Raw genomic sequence first — 13,730 nt, 5'->3', positions numbered from 1 at the left:
AACTTTTAAACTTTCACAGAAACATAATTGGTCTGATTTTTCCAAAGGTTGGTTGTCTAGCTTAGAACTAAAATTTCTCAGTATAATTGTGAGCCTAATCTGCATGCCTAATCCTCAATCACACATGCAAATCAGAGATTTGGTCACACAAAATGGCATATTAAGCCTTTAACTATCCATTTCCATGCACAAATACACAATTTGCATGCACAATTGCAGTTATTTCATATGAAAATTATTGACTCAGTTACCAGTGAATTTTTGCCTGAGGCCATAAATGTACTGCTATAATAAAAGGCCATGGAAATTATTGACTCAGTTACTGGTGAATTTTTGCCTGGAAAATCAGGTCAAGTATGAGACAGCAAAGATATCTTGGTAACAGTATTTTCTTTGATGGTTCATATGGAATTTAGTTGAAAAATCAGTCCTTTACAATATATTAAACTTTTGCTGCTTTTCTGAGAGTTTAAAAGTAAACATCAAGACACCACATATTATGGGTTCTTTAACCTGTAAAGCTAGTGTGCTTCCCAGTAACTATCATATAGTATGTAAATCACATTTATCTTAGTTAGTGATAGAGATAAAGACTACATTTCCTAAAAGTGATGCAGAAAATAACATGGCTGTTGACTTGTGCTAGTGAGTTTTGTTTCACTTTAATGAAGTGAATCAAAGTCACTTAGGGGCAGATTTCAACATTTAGATAGCACTGACATTTTCAAAATCACTGTTCAGCTGCTGCCTAATCCTGTAAAGTGTCTAAATACCCATAGTCACTTAGGTGACTTTGCATATGCCCTGCAATGGAAACTTGAGGATTGGCCTACACTACTGCTTAAGTTGATGTAAATTACATAGTCTTAAAGCATTGTCCACACCATGCTATGTTGGTGGGAGATGCTCTCCCGACGACATAGCTTCCACCTCTCATGAAGGTGAAGTAATTCTGCTGATGGGAGAGTGCTTTCCTGTCAACATAATGCATCTTCACCAGATGCACTACAGTGGTAGTGTAAAAATGCGCTAAGCCTTAACACCTCCCTATAGCTAACGAGCTGCTCAAGCTGCCCTTATTCAAGCTGAAGCCCCAGTGGGATTCTCAGATCAGACATTCTCCCACCTAGCTCACCAGTTGGCCCTGATCCCATATGTGCTGAATGGGCCCCGTAGAAAAGAAAGCTGGGGGTAAGCAAGTTGGGAATTCTTGATTTTGGGGGTGCATGTGTGTGTATGCCCTTGTTCCTAGTATACTCAATAACTCAGTAGTTAGGACCCTCACAGGAGAGGTAGGTTCAACTCTCTCCTCTGCCTGATTTAGAGTAGGGACTTTAACCTGACTCTCCCACCTCTCAGATAAGTGCCCAGCCACAGTGCTCTTTCTCTGGTCCAATGAATATTTAATTATTTATACAAAATTGAACAGCTCCAACAAGAGAGATTGAGACCCATGCCAGAATACCCTATAAGCCAGTGTTTACGGTTGTCACCCAGGAGGCCAGGGTTCAAGTCACCGCTCCAAATCAGGCAGAGCAGGGATCTGAAGTTGGGTCTCCCATACCCCCATTGAGAGCTCTAACTAACTGTACTATTGGCTATAATGATGGGGGAGAGTGGCAGGGAAGGAGTTTCTCTTCCCTTAAGTTTACTTGTCAGATATATTTTTTTAAAAAACAGGGAACTTGCCAACACATTAATGTATTGCATTAATCAATCAATCATGTACAGTGAGTTTGTATGATCAAATCACATAAGAAACTGACAAACATTAACTACTATATATGGTCAATGTTTAAACCACAAAAGCCAATATAAATCTCATTTCTCAAATTAAAAAAATGACAACCAAACCTCTTTTGTCTTATAAGCATTACAAAGTTTTTTGGCATCTTTAAATATTTGTTTTTACCCACATGTAATTTAAAATATACAAACTGATTTATTTGAAAATGCATAAAAATACTTTCAATCGGGGGTTAGAATTCTATGCCAAGTTCCATGTAACAGCAATGTGTTACAGCTGAGACGTTATAATGAAAAATGCTGACTGCTTTACAAATAGCAGCATAAATGTACTGCTATAATAAAAGGCTAATTGATAAATCTACATTGAGCACAACACAGGCTAGCTATTTGTCAGAGGGTTGTTGGGATTTGAGATACAATTAATCACATCTCCTGTCTTATTGTACGAAGAAGTTTCTTGCTTTTTCTCTATGCTATTTTAACTGCTTTTTGCTGAGTGCATTGTCAAAGTAACAAGGCTATTTATCTGTATTCCTGGATTTGTTTCCATAGCACATACATATAATATAATCCCATAATTTGCATAATATTCTCTGTATCTCTTAACAGCAAGTGATCAGCTCTGGTAGCTATGCACTAGGTACTCTATGACAGTAAGTGTCCTAATTTGGCATCTCCTCTCATTTATTTGAAAGAATGTACAATAATGTTGCTTAATTATCATCTATGATGAAACAGCACTTGCCAAGATTCAGTCTTTTTATTTCATATTAGGCATTGAATTGTAACTACTAAACTACTGCATATAAGATTGAAGTTTCAGTGCCCTTTAGACTCTACATGCATAGATATAACACATTTGCTTAACAAAATCCTAGCCAATCTAGTGACTGCTTTTCTCATTTCTTTCTGCCCAATCATTAATGAATGTTTTCACCAGAAAGTTAACATGCCACCTGGGAAATCAGTGAACTTTGAACATGTTAGCTTCTCATTTTCATTCCAGAATCCTTCCTCATACACATCCTGAGCATGAACTTAAGGTGCAAAAGGTTGCAGCCATTTTTTGATAATATTTAACTCCAGTCTGGGCAGATAGGTCATTAGGGGATAGCTGCTCCAAAGATCTGCTTCTTGAGTTTCCCACTGCAGACTGTGTCCTATTTTAGAGCGTCACTTTCATCACAGTGAGGGTTGCTTCTCAGAGTGTCTGTAGTCTACAACATATGATCAGGTGTCATAGGTGTGGGGGATCCACCCTAATTGGGGCTCTGTCCTATAGCTAGACATTGTTATATCACTCCTCGTATTAACTGTTGTAGTCCTATGATCTTCTGCCACCCCATACCCTGTGGGAGTAAAAAATAACACAAGCAACACTCCTAAATCAGTTGTACACTAACTTAACTGTAAGTTATCAGGAATCAAAAGCCTAGCCACATAACCACACCAAAAGAAAGGTGAATGCTGGTCATACCACTTTTGTCCTTGGTGACAATCTACATGACTACATAGGTTCCTAGGAAGAAATTCCAGTTGACAGTGGTTGTTTTTTAACAACTGTAATTTTTATGGATAACTTCAGTTCCTAATTAATTTTCCACCTCTGCCTTCATTTCCTGTTTTGCAACAAGGGCTTGGTGTTCTGATGATGGCAGATGGGGCAGAAAGAAGGTTTGCCTTTACTTCTTAAAAAGCTGCATTTTACCTTGGGGTAACTAATGCATATGGGATATCCTGAGGTAAAACCACAGTGAAGATAAGGCACTTTAGTTTTACTGTGAGGTAAACTTGCCCAGGTCAACCCCAGGTGCGTATATAAGGTTGGCCTCAGAGAGTTTACCTCACAGTAGAACTAAAGTGCCTTATCTTCACTGTGTTTTCCCCCTTTGGATAGCTCACAGGTATTAATTACCCTGAGGCTGAAAATGGGCCCTTTTTAAGCAGTGAAGATGAGCCCCTAAAGCAGTTCCTGCGATAGTTACCTGATGGTAGCTTCCCACCATTACCCCTCTACTTGAGATATGTTTGTGAAGGGGATGCTCTCAGTGATTTGAGGGAAGAGAAGCTAAATTTGATGCTGCCAAAATGCTAGTGAACTGAACAGAAGCCTAGGAGCAGAGGAGGAACTACCAAGAGATTTGGATTAGTGGTGATGTGGGATCAAAGTGGGACAGAAGGGAAAACTACACTGGCTTCAGCTCCCTTTTTTGTGCTGCTTTTTTACATAAAACTTCTTCAGAAGATATAGATTTACCTGAACTATTTATGAACTTTACACATTGCCATGTTCATGTCAATGGGGCAACTATATATGGGGATGCAGGCAGGAGCAACTTCCATTCTAACTTACCCTTTTCAGATACTCATAACTTTATTAGTTTCCTTGAGGCTGAAATTTCTCATGTGTAGTCTTATCTCAGAAGGTTTATTTTCAAGCTTCAGCAAAATTAAAAAAGCAAACTCTTTTTTTAAAAAATAAACTGCAGTCAGAAATTTTGTATATATAAAACTCAACAATGACTTAAACAATTTGGTTCATAATTGGATGTTTTTGTAGAACTATTGAAATCCAGGAAACAAAACAAGTTAAAAAAAAAAACCAACATCATCAGTAGTTTTGAAATTATTCATATATGCACACTAGAAGTTTCAGTTAGGTTTCTTGTGCTCCAATCCATAGACTGAGCAAAGAAACAATAAAACAGTCTATGGCAGTGGACCTTAACCTTTCCTGCTTGTGATGAGGTGTCGTCCCACACTGGCCCATAATGGGTTAATAGAGCCCTAGAAGGGCTGTGCAGGAAGCAGACAATTAGAGAAGACCCTAGGAAGGCTGTGCAGAAGGCAACCAATTAGAGAGGGGCTGTGAGGAGCAGCCAATCAGGGCCCCCAGGCCCATATAAGAAGGGCTGCAGAGCAGAGCAGCTTCAGTTGCTCCCTGGAGCTTGAGGAGAGAGGCCTGGTTGCCTGCCTTGCAGGAGGAAGAATGTCAGCACCGTGGACAGAGCTGTGCTGGACAGGATTGGGGCATGAGAGTGAGCTCCTGGCTGACTGCTAAGACTGGCATGCTGAGGCCTGGAGATAAAAGCGGAGAAGGTACTGGGGCTGTGGGGACATGGCTCGGGGAAGTGGCCCAGGGAAGTAGACTGAGAGGTTGGAGGGGATGCACCATGTGGCTGCTATCTACAGGATCTGCTTAGCTTTTGGAAGTTCCCAAGGCTCCAGGCTGCTGGCGCCTGCTGCCCAGAGTCCCTGTGGACAGCTCTGTCTGCCATTAGGGAATTTTTTCCTGAGAACCCCGTTACATTTTGTGAACCCCTTGAACTTCACAAACCCCAGTTTGGGAACCACTGGCCTAACCTGAGCATGTGAAACAACTCACTAAAGAACCACGCATGGGGGTGGAAACACACAGAAGCACCCACACTATTTCCATTGAGGGGGGTGCAAACTTCCATTGCACTTTCCTCTTCCCCCATTCTACTACCACTGTACAAACATATCACAAAGAGATGGCCCTTGCCCTGAAGAGTTTACAGTCTAAGACTATAGACAACAAGTGGCTAGAACAAATGAATGAATGAGCATGAGAAATAATAAAATTGTACTAGTCACCATGATGAGCAGTGGTCACAACACACCAGTGCTATATTAGGGAAGTTTTCTAAAAAATGTACTTATCCTTGCTAACATAGATTTAACTCTACCAGCTGATGGACCATTGCTTGCCACTTGTACTTTAAGGATGCTATCTTGCTCTAATTGACATGGTGATTAAACGGAGGAGGTTACTAGTTGTCAATCTGCATTTAGGCTCTGATACCAGTCACTTCAGTGTTTTTGGTGAAACCAGGACACTCCTCTGTCCTGGCCTGTCTGACTCATGAGGGACACTCCTCCCCGCCGGTCTCTACCTGAACCAAGACGGATGGAGAAAAGGCTTGCAGAGAGCAGTGAAGGGCATTGGGAGACACATCTAGACCTGACAAGGGTGACAAGATTAAGACATCTCAATTTGCATACAGAATAGAGAGCAGACAACTCCCCTGGCCTCATTTGCATGAAAGATGGGACAGGGATTAGCATACAGAATGAAGACCAGAGAACGGCACTGAACTCTGGGACCAGAGAAGCGGGAAGCACTGTATCATGGGAATCTCTGCTCCAGATGCTAATAAACCTATGCCTGCCCACACCCAGCTCAGCAGTTATCAGACCAACTCTAGTAATGAATCCTTCATTGACATCCAAAATACTGAAGCAGCCTAGTTGCACTGTGAGCTCCCTGGAAGAAAACACCACCCATAGCCAAGAGTGATCAGCTCCTATTGTCTAGCCTGAAGAAAACCCTTGAGTCATGAGTTTACCCATAAACAAATCTAGTGTTCTCCCTTGAACCATTGTATTTTCCTCTATAAAAACCCCTACCTATGCCCACCTAAGTGTTCTGATGCTTAGATTCAAATTATGCATCAGTTCCACTGGGACTCCATCTTCTCCTGACTGATTGTGCTGGGGCTCTGCCTGTCTCCAGCACTCAGGACCCTGAGCTACCACCATCACCTAGGAACCCTGACCAGTTCAAGCCTCATGGAGTGGGTGAGATCCCCGCGCCCCCGCTCTGTTTTCCTTTCTACCTCAGGTATTAACCTTTAATAATGTATGTTACGTTGGTTTAGCCCTCCTTGTGTAGTTATCACTATTAGTCAATAAATAACTTTTATGGTTAAACTGGTTGGTTCTCTCTCTCTCTCTTGCTGATCTTTACTCTTTTGTATTTTTAGATTCCCTCATTTACTCTGCAGCAAGATTTCTTTTACCTAAGTGAAAGATCCCTGCAGCACCCAAAATACTGTGGGGTTTGCTCATCAAGTAGGTTACTACCAGTACAATTGTGATGTAAGAGTGGGAATAGGGACATGCTGAATCTGGGACACACAAGGGTGGCAGCTTGAAAGTGCTGCTTGACCCAGTCCACTCAGACTTGCTCTGTTAATGTGTGTGTGTGTTCATCCAGTTCTGGGGCTGAAGGAACCCAGCCCTAGGAAACCGAGGTCCTGCAGGATAGTTCCATTGGGAGGGGACTTGCAGAAGGGAGAACTAGAGCTCCCTATGAAAACACACATGACACAAGCAGTACATTGACAGAATTACAGAACCTCCCCACCCCCCACTTCCCCGAAGAGTAACCCAAATAAATGAGCATATCCCAAAGTAACAGGCAAAACTGGTAACAAATTGGTGGAGACATGCAGGCAGTATGTGATCCTAATCATGTGGTAATTGTTGAGTAGGTGCTGTGGAGTAGGGAAACTGAGGCACGGATCTGAGTAAGCTTTCTTTTCCTTTTTCAGACCACGCTTCTTTAGCAAGGTCTCTCTCTCTCTCTCTCTCTCATAGACTATTTGGTAACCTTCTGTTAAGAAGTGTGTTTAGAATACCTGTAGAATTGTGGCATAAGGAGCTGAGTAGTGCCTTTAAAAAAATAAAGGTTTTAGAAAGAGCTATTGGTGGGGATCATTAGTGAAATAAGGAAATAGAGATGGCTGAAAAAGATCTTTTCGCTGTTCACTTGAGACAGGAGAAAACCAACAGGTTAGAGAGCTGGGTAATGAAGAAGAAGAAAGGGGGTGTTTTAAGGGTGAGAATCCCCTGACTGAAGCTAGTTTGAGCTTTGAACAATACTGCACAACCTTTAAGCCCCGTTATTTTATGCATGTCTGGACGTGGTTGAAATGGTAAAGAGAGGGCAGGAACTGGTGCTTGAGAAAAAGCTGTTACAACAGCATTTGAACAAATGTGACACAGATGGGTGTGAATTGATAGGAAAAGCTCAGAATGGTGACCGTACTTAGAGATATACAAGAGGAGGGAGACAAGGCAAGCAGGTATACAGAACAGTATAGAAAAGAGTTAACACACACACAAGTTCTGTTAGAAGAAGCAAGAGCAGCAACTCACTTCTTGGCAGAACAGAACAGGGTAGCAAAGGCAGCAGCAGACCATCAGGAGTGTGAGGCAAAGATTAGTAAATTGCGTGCCCAACTTAGTGCCCATAGGGGGTGGTAGCAGGTGTAAGGCTAAAAGAAGATTGTGATTGGGAGTCCCCTGGGAAAATAAAGATACCCTCTGATGCTGTCCCCCAAAACCCATTTAACCCCGATTGGCCACACATGTATAATGTTGCTTCTGTTTCCACAAAGGAGGTTAAACGCATAGTTGCAGGAGCTGATCTTCTCACAACAGAGCTGGTCATGGACGTAATAAGGTGGTCTCCTCAGCAAGCCAAGGCTATTGCTGAGAGACTGGAGTCACTGAACCATGAAAGGGCCGTTGCACGGCTGGCTCATGTTTGGCCAATGTACCCCTCTGCTGATAGCATGGACTTAACCCAATTGGCTCAGTTATGTGCCTCTCCTTGTGATGCAGATGCTCTAGACCAGGGGAAGGCAATCTATAGCACGCATGCCGCCTTCGGCACGCGAGTTGATTTTTAGTGGCACTCACACTGCCTGGGTCCTGGCCACCAGTCTGGAGGGCTCTGCATTTTAATTTAATTTTAAATGAAGCTTCTTAAAACATTTTAAAAACCTTATTTACTTTACATACAACAATAATTTAGTTATATATTATAGACTTATTGAAAGAGACCTTCTAAAAACGTTAAAATGTATTACTGTACGCGAAACCTTAAATTAGAATGAATAAATGAAGACTCGGCACACCACTTCTGAAAGGTTGCCGACCTCTGCTCTAGATTTAGGCATAGGTTCTTGGGAGCAGACTGCCATTGGACCTCGGCACCAAAATACAAAGAGGCCAAATGACTGGACCTCTTTGGCAGGAAGGTCTACTCATTGGGAGGCCTGCAGCTCAGGATAGCCAACCAACAGGCCATTCTTAACAGACAACTTCAACTCTTGGAATGCTATATCCAAGTTTAAGGATCGCCTGCAACAGGATTCGCATGCAGAGATTTCTGTGCTAATTGAGGAAGGAAAAGCAGTAGCCAAAACCTCTCTGCAAGTCTCCCTTGGTTCGGCTGACTCTGCGGCCAGAACCATATCATTAGGAGTGGTTATGAGGCATTCAGCATGGCTACAGGTATCAGACCTTCCTCTTGAGGTCCAAAACACTTTTCAAGACCTCCCCCTAGAAAGTTCCAGCCTCTTTCAGGAGCAAATGGACTCCAGGCTGCATAGCCTCAAGGATTCCAGGGCTACAATGAAATCCCTGGGGATGCATACACTAGCAACCCAGAGGAAGTCCTTCAGGCCTCAACCTCCACAGCAGAGGCAATACCAACCTCGCCCTAGACAAGATTCCCACCACAGGCGAGGCAGAAATAATAGATGCAGACTGTCAAACAATTTGTCTAACCAAGGCCCAAATTAGCCCCAGCCAGGAAACAAGCAAAAGTTTTGAAGGCATTGTGGCAGGGCAACGACTCACTGGCATGACACCTCCTGCTGGTTGTCCAGAGAATTAGCTCTTTTTCAGCTTCGGAGTGCCCTCTGCCGGCTGATGCCTCGCCTGCTGTTGGCCCTCATGTCCCTCTCAGACCCCAGTGCCCTCGTATACCAGGGTTCTGCCCCCAGCAGTAACCCCTTTGTCTCTCGGTCTCCCCTCCCAGGGGAACTCCAAATGGCCTATCCTCCCCTTGCCTCAGTGGCTACTGCCAGTCCCCATCTAGCTCCCGCTCCCTGGGGCAGACTGCAGTCTATAAACCACACATCATTGGCAAGGAGGGGTTGGACCAGCTGCCTCTGCCTATATCTGAGTTGCCTCTCTGCAGCCCTAGTATCCTTTTTGCAGGTCCTCCACTCAGCCTGCAGCCTGGGGCTTAGCTAGGCTGGAGATCCTCAGCTCCCTCTGCCCTTCCCTAGCACTGCTCCATTTCAAGTACCCTTTTCAGCTTCCCAGGCAGCCAGGTCCTTCTCTCTCAATGAAGCTAGAGAGAGTGTCTCTTTTGAGCTCTTGGCTCACAGCCCTTTTATAGGGCCAGCTGTGGCCTGATTTGGGCGTGGCCCCAGCTGTGACTCCTTCCCCATCAGCCTAGCTTTTCCCCACCACAGCCCTCTCCCAGGGCTGTTTTAAGCCCTTCAGAGCAGGAGCGGGGTGACCACCCTGCTACAGCATGCATAAGGGCAGCCCACCAATCCAGTCCCAGGATCCCTCCCCACAGTTTTTAAACCAGCTATCCCACTTCTACTGTGCATGGTCCCGTATAATATTGGACCACTGGGTCCTATGCATGGTACAGGTGGGATACTCCCTCCAGTTCTCCTCCTTCCCTCCCTTCCATCCCTCTTCAGGGACCCCTCTCATGAACAACGCCTCAGGAGGTACTATTGCTATAGGAGCAGTGGAGGAGGTTCTCCAGGAGCTAAGGGGAAAGGGATTTTACTCCTGTTATTTCCTAATCCTCAAGGCAAAGGGGGGGTCTACAACCCATTCTAGACCTTCACAGTCAAGTTCAGGTTCCGCATGGTCTCCCTAAGCACTATCATCCCGTCATTGGATCCAGGAGTTTGGTACGCTGCCCTTGACATGAAGGACACCTATTTCCACATTGCCATCCATCTGGCACACAGATGCTTCCTACGGTTTGTGATAAACTGGGAGCATTACCAGTTCATGGTGCTCTCATTTGGCCTTTCTACAGCACTCCCCCCTCACCACCATTGTGTGTCCACCAAGTGCATGGCGGTGGTGGCGGCTTTTTTGTGCAAAAGACATATTTGAGTGTACCTGTACCTTGAGGATTGGCTGCTGACAGGATGCTCCAAAGAACAGGTGCAGTCAGGGGCTCCTTTTCAACATAAGTAAGTCGTCACTCATCCTGACTCAAAGGATAGAATTCATAGGGCCAGTCCTGGACTCAGTACAGGCAAAGGCGAGCCTCCCAGAACCCAGGTTTCAGGCCACAAAACAAATTGTCAGGACGATGTTGTATACCCCACCACAATTGTCAGGGGTTGTCTGAAGTTAATAGGACATATGGCAGCCTGTACTTACATAGTCAAGCATGCCAGACTGAGGCTCAGGCCCCCACAAACGTGGCTTGCATCATGTTACTGCCTGCCACAAGACAGCCTCGATGTGACAGTAACGGTACCCAGCAAGTCTGAGAGTCTCTGCATTGGTAGTTGGACCAACCAGTAGTCTGTGCTGGAGTCCCCTTCACCACAACCAACTGTCACTAGTAACAGACACGTTGGATCTGAATTGGGGTGCACGTCTAGGGGATCTGAGAACACAAGGTCTCTGGTCACAGGATGAGATACCCCTCCATATAAACCTGAAAGAGCTCAGAGCGGTGTGTCTGGCCTGTCAAACCTTTCACGCCACTTTGCAAGGTCACAGCATGACAGTCTTGACAGACAAAACCACCACCATTTTCTACATAAACAAACTTGCTCCTCATCCCTCTTCTGCGAGGCTCTTCTCCTCTGGGTCTTCTGTATAGCCCAGTCCATACAGCTGGAAGCATCCTACCTCCCTGGGGTGAGGAACAAGCTGGCCAATCGCCTCAGCAGGTCCTACCAAGCTCACAAGTGGTTAGTCCGATCAGATGTCTTGCAGTCAGTTTTCCAAAAGTAGGGTTATCCCCAAGTCGATCTATTCGCCACCAAGTACAACAAACAGTTCCCTCGGTTCTGCTCATTTCAAAACCACAGCCCAGGCTTCATCTCCAACATGTTCTTAATGCAGTGGGGATGATGGTCTGAAGTATGCCTTCCCTCCAATCCCACTGATCCACCAGGTCCTGCTCAAGATATGCAGGGACAGAGCAGTGGTGATCCTGTTTGCCCCATCCTGGCCACGTCAGCGTTGGTACACAACACTCCTCAAACTATCAGTGAATGCCCCAATATCCCTACCCCTGTATCAGGACTTGATCACTCAGGACCATGGGCGCATCGTCCACCCAAACCTACAATCCCTGCACCTCATGGCTTGGAAGTTCCATGGCTAAACTCAACGGAGAGCCAGTGCTCTCAACCAGTGAGCCAAATACTTCTTGGCAGCAGGAAACCTTCCACTGGGTGAACTTACTTAGCCAAGTGGAAAAGTTCTCCTGCTGGTGTGAGCCCAGATGTCTGTTACCGCTTCAGGTATCTATCCCAGTTATTCTGGATTACCTGCTTCACCTCAGGTAACAAGGTCTATCACTGTCACCCATCAGAGTACACCTGATGGCTATCTCAGCTTTCCATCCAGGAGAATCTGGGCTCTCAGTGTTCTCAAATCCCATGGTGGTGCATTTCCTCAAGAAATTGGAGAGGGTATACCCTTTCTCTCGACCACCACTACCAACCTGGAATCTGAACCTGGTCCTCTCCAAGCCCGTGAGCCCACCGTTCGAGCCCCCGGACACTTTTTCCCTCCTCTACCTTTCATGGAAGGTAGCTTTCTTGATGGTCATTACATCAGTGAGGAGAGTGTCTGAACTAAACGCTTTCACCTCCAAACCCCCTTATATGGTGTTTCATAAGGACAAGGCGCAACTTAGATTGCACCCTAGATTCCTTCCCAAGGTGTCTCCCAGTTCCACATGGGACCGGACATTTGTCTGCCTGTGTTTTTTCCAAAGCCTCACACAAGCCTGCAGCAGCAGAGCTTGAACATGCTAATGTTCAAAGAGCCCTAGCATTCTACATAGAGCGCACAAGACCTTTTTGCAAATCAATCCGACTGTTCGTGGCCATAGTCGATAGAATGAAGGGCCTTCCAGTATGTTCTCAGAGCATCTCATCCTGGATCACAGACTGCATTCACACATGCTATGAGTTGGCTAAGGTCCCAGCTCCACCAATCACAGCCCATTCAATGAGAGTGGAAGTGTCTTCGACCGCCTTTCTGGTGCAGGTCCCCATCCACGAATTATAAAAAGCAGCTACCTGGTCTTCAGTGCATACTTTCACAGCCCACTATGCCATCAACCAATAGGTCAGAGATGATGCAGTGGTCGGCAGGGCTGTCCTTCAATCAATCATTCCTTGACTCCTATACACTTCCGATGGTCAGCTTGGAAGTGGAATGGACATGAACAACCACTTGAAGAAGAAAAGATGGTTACCTACCTCTGGTAACTAACTGTTGTTTTTCGAGATGTGTTGTTCACAGCCACTACAGTACCTGCCCCACTTCCGCTCCGTTGGAGTCAACGGCAAGAAGGAATCGAAGAGGCGTGGGGCCAATAGGGTACTATATACAGCACCATAAGGGCGCCACTCTAGAAGGCTCCTCTGCCATCTCGATGGGAGCTGCTAAGGGGAAAACTTTCTGATGTCTGTGCAAGCGAAGTGTGCACGCCTAATTGGAATGGAGATGAACAACATATCTCAAAGAACAACAGTTAGGAGAGGTAAGTAACCATCTTTTTCCTGTTACAGGAGTGAGCTGTAAGGGGCTCTAAGAGCTAGGGTAACCAGATACCAAGTGTGAAAAATAGGGACTTTATGGGGAGGGGGGGTTTAATTGCATAAATAAGAGAGGACCGCTAAGAGTGGGGGGTGGTCCTGATAATAGGTGGCGATCAGGTCATCCTCCCAGAAGCCTACAGCCCCCTAAGCATCAGGGGTTCCGTGTTTGTAGCTGTGTTAGAAACAATTCAGGAATTTCACAATGCCTGAAGCTTCACAGCTGGGAGAGTTCCTCAGAAGTCGTTTCCCACCTGTAAGTGGGGGTGAGGGGTGGGAGAAAGAGCAATACCCGGTGAGCGGGTCCGAGTCATCCAGTAGCATCTCCCCGAAGCGCGTCCCTCGGGCTCAGCCGAGCGAGCGGTTGCCTGGGGTTTGGCAGCGGTTAGTGCTGCGGGGGAGGGCGGGGGGCAGACGGATACTAGGGAGGGGCTAAGTGACACGGCGGGGGCGATGGACACGGGGGACAGACGGACACCAGACGGGGGCTAAGTGACACGGGAGGGGGGGGCAGACGGACACCAGGCGGGGGCTAAGTGACACGGGAGGGGG

General features: G+C 45.7%; 1 protein-coding gene across 1 annotated transcript in view; it reads left to right on the top strand.

Moving 5' to 3' along the window:
* The window catches only part of ANK3 (ankyrin 3), a 548,067-nt gene that overhangs the window by 458,474 nt on the left and 75,863 nt on the right, over positions 1–13,730 (top strand). The window lies entirely within an intron of this gene.

The sequence above is a fragment of the Chelonoidis abingdonii genome, chromosome 15, assembly GCF_003597395.2.
Source record: "Chelonoidis abingdonii isolate Lonesome George chromosome 15, CheloAbing_2.0, whole genome shotgun sequence".
NCBI classification, from domain to species: Eukaryota; Metazoa; Chordata; order Testudines; family Testudinidae; genus Chelonoidis; species Chelonoidis abingdonii.
The sequence above is the reverse complement of the archived record's forward strand: the minus strand, read 5'-3'. Positions and strand labels throughout refer to the sequence as shown.